Source organism: Drosophila virilis, unplaced genomic scaffold, assembly GCF_030788295.1.
Source record: "Drosophila virilis strain 15010-1051.87 unplaced genomic scaffold, Dvir_AGI_RSII-ME tig00000049, whole genome shotgun sequence".
NCBI lineage: Eukaryota > Metazoa > Arthropoda > Insecta > Diptera > Drosophilidae > Drosophila > Drosophila virilis.
Genome location: NW_027212795.1, coordinates 47,126 through 54,511, shown reverse-complemented (window position 1 = coordinate 54,511; position 7,386 = coordinate 47,126). Strand labels below are relative to the sequence as shown.

At 45.6% G+C, this 7,386-nt stretch overlaps 1 pseudogene; it reads right to left on the bottom strand.

Moving 5' to 3' along the window:
• Positions 1–230: 230 nt before the first annotated feature.
• The window catches only part of LOC116651627 (protein outspread-like), a 49,292-nt pseudogene continuing 42,136 nt past the window's right edge, over positions 231–7,386 (bottom strand).

Genomic DNA, 7,386 nt, shown 5'->3' with positions numbered 1-7,386 from the left:
GTGGCTAGTTTACGATGATTTTGTTGTTGTAAGTGTTATTGTGCTGTGGATATTATGATTAGTTTTTCCATTGCTCAACGTCCTTTCCAGCTTACGGCGGAAGGGGGCGAACATTTGTTTTGTTGTTAGTATAACTCAATCTTTTTCTCGTTCTCGCTCTTAGTTACGAGAAGCTGCAGCAACATCACCAACATCATCTTTATTAGCCATGTTTATATTTATGTATTTCCGTTCGATTTTGCATTTGGTTTAAGTTATTTTTATATGTTAAATATTTATTATAATAATTTATTTATTATTAGCACTAATTATTCTTTGGTTATTCCACTGGTTTTGTTGTTGTTCGTTCTTGGTTATGGTTTTTCATTTTCAACTGTTTTGTTTTTCGTTTTGTTTTTCATTATTTCATTGTTGTTCATTGTGCTTTTTCCTTTTGTATTGCATTGTCGGGGTTGTGCTGTTGCTGTATGTTAATGACGGCAGCTGTTTTATATATTCGTTTGTGACTGGGTCCCTTTGAATTGGGCAGGCTTCTAATACCTGATGCTGATGCTGATGCTGATGCCGATGCTGATGCTAATGCTGATGCTGATGATGATGCTGGTGATGTTGGTTTTGCAGTGGATTTTCGTAAATTCTTTCCAAACGTTGAGCTCGGTTTTAGACCTTGAAAAGAGACACAGAAAATTCATGTTAGATACTTTGGTATATGCAAATATAATGTTACGAATAAATGTGTTGACATATGTGTTCGTGTGTGTGCCGTATGTTAATGGAAAAACAACATTAGTTATATCTTATACACCAAAAACTAATAGATCACGTGGACATATATCGTTGCAGTAGGGAGAGATAAGAGATTAGATAGATAGAGGGCGACAGTGAAGTACGTGTAAACAGTGAAAAGAGATTCTTATTCGGCGGTGCGCAGACCAACGTAATAGGAAAGTGAAATGCATTTCGTTTACCTTGAAAACATAAACGATTCTGATATATGGCAAATATATCGCAGGGCTTGTAGCACGGCTCATAGGCTAGCTCTTCGCCAGTGCTTTCGATATCGTTGCCGGAATCAGAATTGCTTGTGGCAGACGTTTGGGAACGACTGAGCTTATTGGAGGGTATCACAAACTGGTTTTGCTCCATTTTGTCGGCGCTCTCGATGCTGTTACGTGGTCTGTGTCTGGGTCTATAGATGCTGTTGGATTGATTCTTGTTGTGTTTGGTTCAACCATAATATGTGGTGGGCACTGAACAGGCTTTGGTTGTGATGTTGTGTTGTGGAAGATGGTAACAAAGTGTATTAGTTTTTGTTTGGTTTTGTCTAATTTAGTGTTAGTCACAGATATTTGTTGCACAGTGTACTATATGTTTTGCCACAATTTCGGTAAAAGCTGCGCTCAGTTATATATCTAGCTATCTTACGATTCCAAAAACGAACAAAGCAGGGCTTACCTCGCTATCTTGGCATGCAGCGTCCTCTTTCGAACCTGTCGTCAGCCCCTGGACAAAGTGCACATCGCTGCCAGGATCATCTGAGGCCAGTGTGCGCGAAATTGTCTATTTCTTTGATAAGAGTCAAATGAGTGAGCTGTATTCGAACATTTACTTGTAAAGCGTTTACCTCAGCTCCAGCTGTTGCATTTGTTGGAAGTGCCTCAACTTGCCGTTGGCCAGGTGCAGTTTTTCCTCAAGCGCAGCGTTTTCCACGCACTTTATGGAGTACTTTCTCGGAAAATGACAAAATCTCTAGCCGCAGCTCATCGAGCTCCTCTCTAAAAAGAGTGTGGAAATAATTTAATAGTGTTCGAGCTGGGCAGACTGTGGTCACTTACTCCTTCAGCTTAGCGCCATCTCCACGCATGTGTTCGCCTCGCTGTACCTGATGCAGAAATTCCGCCTTGAAGCGTGCCACTTCACGTTGCACTTCGCTCTGGTGGGCCTTACGCATGGCATCCAGGGCGGCCAATGTTGCCTAGGGTTAAAGGTGTTGAGATCATGCTTGAAGCTAATGCAGTTACGACTACATACCTGTGTTTCCTCAGCTAAAGCGGTTTCCTTCTCCGCCAACAGACGCTCAATTTCTTGCTTGTGCTTTTCTTCCATATCGCAGATTAGGCGACGATGCGATGACTCCATAGCGCTCAGGCCCTTCTCGCAGAGTGTCTTTAATGTAAATTGTTAGATATAGCTTTAAGAATAAAGTGACTTGAAGATGGTGACATACCCTCAGCTGTTCGATTTCCGTCTGATAACGTTTGCGAAAGCTCTGCTCATCGGCGACATTGGCATGTTCGTGTCGATACAACTCCCTGAGGCACTCAAGCTGTTTGCCGTGCTCTCTTTCGAGCAGATCGAGACGTTTCTCCATCCGTTTGCAACGCTCCTGCTGTCGGCCCCAGCTCGTCGCTTAGCTCGTCGCGCTGCTTCAACAGCTTCTGCTGCTCCTGCTCTTGGCTGGCGCACTTCTCCAGTGCGATCGCCAGTTCGTTTCACGCTGCTCCAACAGCTGTTCACTTCGTGGAGGTCCGTCTCGGTCTGCTGATGAAGTGCTGTCAGCTTCTCGACGCGTTGCCGAAACTCGCAGCACTTATGGCAGGAATCCTGCAGGCACGAGAGCTCCATTTGCTCGCTGACCATTACGCAGGTCTCGGTAAGAGCACGTTCCAATGTCTAAGTCCGTCCTTGCGCTCATTGAGGGGCGAAACGGATCGACGACTGCGATGGCCCGCGCGCAGCAGCTGCAGCTGGTTTAGACTCTGTTCTAGCCGCTCCTTACTGCTGAGCAGAACATGCTCTAGACTATGCAGGACGCTGCAGCAGATGGGAGTTCAAGGGCGATGATTGAATACTGGAATCGCTGCTGGACTCGGTGCTTGGGACAGTGCTAGCTGCAGGCTTGCGCTCCACGGTTTCTCTTTGGAGCTCAGTCAGCTTAAGCTCCAGTTGCTCCTTGCCTTTTAATGAGAGTGACCGCCTTCGTTCGGACTTGGCCAGTTTCTGCTTAAGCGCTCGCACCTGGCGCTTCTGAAGTGCTGTACTTGATCGTCAAATCTTGAATCCGTGCAGCCATCAATTGAGTTGGGCCCCATCTTCCATCTGGCTGCGTTCCAGTTTCTGCTGCAGTGCCGTCTGGATCAATTCGAGCGCATCGTACTGGTTCTGGGACTGTTAAGCTCACGTTTCATAGCACGAATTTCATTTACCGCCTTCTCAAAGCGGCTGCGCAGCTCATTGTACTCCTCGGCCAGCGAGTCCCGCTGCAAGCAGTACGGATCTATATCGCTTATCGTGGTCAGATCACTGAGTGAGTCCATGCGCTTCATTTTGTGACGCTGCAAGTTGCTGAGACTGGGCCACCTGGTTGTTGTCGCCTGCAATTCGCGCAGTCGCTTGTACAGGCTCTCGTTCTCCTCAATGCCCTGCGCCAGACGATCCTCCAGCTGCTTGATAGTACACTGACTCTCCGTCAGCTGCACGCTCAGGCTATGCACCAGCTCCGCTGCACTTTGCTTGGCACTCGCCAGTTCACCGTTCAGCTGCTGCTGTTGTTCCTGCAGCCGGGCCGTGAGCTCCTGCTCCGTGCGCTGCAGTGTTGTGAGCAGCTCCGACATGCGTGCCTCGCGCAGCTTGGCTTCGGTACGCAACGTTTCGCATTGTTGCTTGAGCTCGCGGTCTGGCCGCATCTCTTCGGGCACGGCCATTAATGGCAGCTCATCGCTGGCCACACTATCGACCGTACTTCGGCGCGAGCTGGGTGGAGAGCTGCGGCTGCGCTTATGCAGACTAGCCAAGCTGCGATTGCGCAGACAGCTGCGTAAGACAGGTGGCGAAGGGTGACAGCGGTGAGCCCCAGTCGAGGCTGTCCCGACGACCGCCCTCAGAGGCCGTGCGGTACTCCTCATCAGAGGAGAAATGTGGTGCATTTGCCGGGGTTCCAGGCGTGGCCGGACTAGAGCTGAGCGGGTGTGTCCTGAAGCTGTGCCTTAATAAAGTCCTGCTCAATTTCGCTCGGCTTAATTACCGATGGCCGTCACCGTCGTTGGCGAAGTCTCCAACTGTTGCGGTAGCCCTGCCGCACTCCTCAGTGCGACCAGCCAACTATTGCGCGAGCTGGGCGAGAGGCCGGCTAGAAAACAGGCGCTGCTTGTCCCAGGTAATCAGTTGAAAGGCATGCTGTTTGCTGGCGCTGGGCTCTTCCACTACATTCGAAAGGCTGTTGACATCCAGGACGCCATCGAGTACGCCCCTTTCCTCGCACAGCGGATCTCTGTAGTAGAAGAGCGCCGCACCACATAGCGTGAACCAGTGCTTGCTCCACTCGCCCGTCCGATTATCCAGCTTCATTAACCAGCCTTTTTTCGCGTTAAGCGTATCCTTTAGGCTTTTGGCTGACGGCTTGTTGGACACTGTGCACTTATTGGCTTTGCTCGCAGGTCTCAGCTCATCCGCCTTGGCCAGGTAGTTGGCGCACAGCTCGTCCAGATTACAACCGCCATCGGGATCGCCACGTTCGTGCTGATAATGCTTTGCGGGTTTTAGCTGCAATTGCAATCGGGCGCCGGCTTTTCCGTTTTTTGCGCTCTCTACTCCTTGCTTAGGTTGTTGCTGCTGCTGCTGTTGTTGTTGTTGTTGTTGCTGCTGGGACACCAACACTGTGGGTATCTTTTTGACTATTGCAGATACAATTGCTGGCGTTGAGTTGGCCGCCAATGGTAATGACTTTGGTCTCAGATTGACACTCGTTTGCTCGGAGCTTGCGCTCGTCGATTTGCCGGTGGACGTCACTTGGAAATCGGTCTCATCACGCGATGTCTGGTACTGGTAATGATGGTGATTGTTTAGGGCATTGTTGACAGCCGTAGACCAACGCTTGTTCTGGTGTTGACTTAGATTTGTGTTAGCAATGTCCTTGATGGATTTCTCATCTCGTCGCATGTCCTCGATCAGCAAACAGCCCGTGGGTTGAGACACTGCAAGCAGAATCATTTTTGCAAGTCAATTATTGATATCAAATTATTGAGCCGACCCTCTGCCTAGACCATATGTCTTTTGTTCCCAAGGAAAAAAGTAATAAGAGCCCTCGATTGGAAGTTAAGTGCCCCAAGTGTTTGTTGAAGAAGCGCAAAACATAATACGAATAGGCATGTTGATTGCTCATAAACTATTCAGTTATCAGGGCCATTTATTAAAATTGGTTCTAGTCTTGCTTGAGGATTCCATTTCCCTGGAAATACTTGTGCCATCCATAGAGCCATAATCCGATGTGCGGTAAGTTATTTGTGTGCAAATATAGGAAAATTGTAAAAACGAGTTGAATGGTAAAAGGATCCCTGCGAAAAGATGCTCGATAACATGGTAAAACGTTCTCGTAAGAGAGTGACGAGATAGCTAGTGCCATAATTTTATTAACACCCAAACGAGCAAACGATGCATTGGCAACTATCAGAGGCATTGCTGCTGCAGTTGTCCCATAAATATATATGATTACAAAATATATATATTTAGAAGGCCTCTTGGCTTTGCTGGACCCGTTTCGCTTTATTATGATAATCATAAAAATTTCCAACTCGCCATTAAAACCAACCGTGTCTGTGCTTGAGTGGGCCTCAATTCGGTCAGTCGAACAGGTTGAACTCTTAGCCAACTTTTCGGACAGTCGAACTCCCTGCGTTTATCTTGATTATTTAGTTGTGGGCCCGGCACAAAAATAAAAAGAAGACTTCTTTCTCCGTAAGCTCAGATGCTGAGCTCCAGCATCAGTTGGATCACGACGGTCGCCTTTGCTTGAGGGACTGACTCACCAGGCAGGTTCAAGGTTACTGTGCTAAATGGTGGGGCATGCCTTTAATTAGCCGACTTGTCGGTCTCAGTCGTTTAAGAAAGGCAACGACCACTGAGTAGCCGTTGATTACGCTCAGCTCCAAAAGGTAAGCATGTATGTCTGTAGCTGAATTTATATAGCCTATCATATTATAAATACAAGCAGGCAAAATCACAACAGACATACACAGGGACCAGCCAAAGCCGTCAGTTTATTTCGCATTTTTTAAACCGAATAGCTTACTAATCATACCCCGTCCATTCGCACTAACTATTTATTACCAATCCAATGCAGAAGAAATATTAAGCATTAAAACTGTCAAGACCTTGCGGCTCAACCTATAAACTAATAGAGGCTAACCTAGAAACCCATTACTGATATGCTTACTCAAATTCATGTATCTTTATATTAAGTGCATTTCTTCAATTAAACAAGAGCAAAAACACACTTTTTTTTACAATTGTAATCATTTTATAATTAAATAAGAAAGTATTATAACAAAAATCTACTACAGGGTTCGTACTCACCCTAAATCCGAAATATTCCTGAGTGAAAATTTCAGCTACATATCTTAATGTTGGGACTATATGTTGGTCTGGACAAACTCTTTTCTCAGCCACACATCTCTAATTACACACGTTTGATTAATGAAAACTGCAATTAAGCCACTTCAAACAATCCACTCAGTCATGGACAGCTTCCGCCTTGGTATAATAAATAATCAAATTCCAAGTTCATTTGCCAGTCCGGGCACATCTTTTGGGCAATAGTTGCTTGGCCAACCTAGCCTAAGGCAGCCTAAGGCAAGCCTTATACCATGACTTTGAAAAATTTCTAACTGACTGGAACGTTGGCATAAACTGAGCTTGGCGTCTGCCAGTAAACATACTCGCTGTCCTTATGAATATTGATTGGTTATTGGTGGTGCAAGTCTACAGCAATTTGTCTCTTTCACTCTCACTTCCTTACCCTCGCTTGAACAGTTTTACAAGCCGCAGCCTCATATGATTCTGCCCCTTGTTTCTCTTAGCTACATATTTAATTTTCCTTTAATTGTGCATTCTGCATAATTATCCAGAGCGCATCAATAATAAGTTGGTTAATATGTCAGTATATGTTAGGTATTAATAAAAATTAATTATACCCTGAGCCAAATAAAAATGGGTAAAGAGGCAAATGAATGTAATATGCTGTCATCGATATCGATTTATCGAAAACGGGGTTAGTTATCGATTATCGGAAACAAACTCGTACTGCACGGAAACTAGGAGCATATGGACGGAAAACATTTATTCCAGTTATTAATTCTTGATTCGACCCATTAGTTATGTATATTTGCTGATCATTTGTTCGTCTACGTTCTTAACAACTGTGCTCTGGTTAATTAAAATTTATTTCAAAACATCTTTAGTCAAGCACTTATTAGCTTATTTTCTGTATTCTTTCGTTTTCTTTGCCGGTTTTAGCTAGAATTTGCCATTACCGCCTGCAGGCTCGTCATCAACTGGCAATTTATCAAATAAATATTGAGATTTGTTGTATGTGGCAAGTCCTCGAAGATT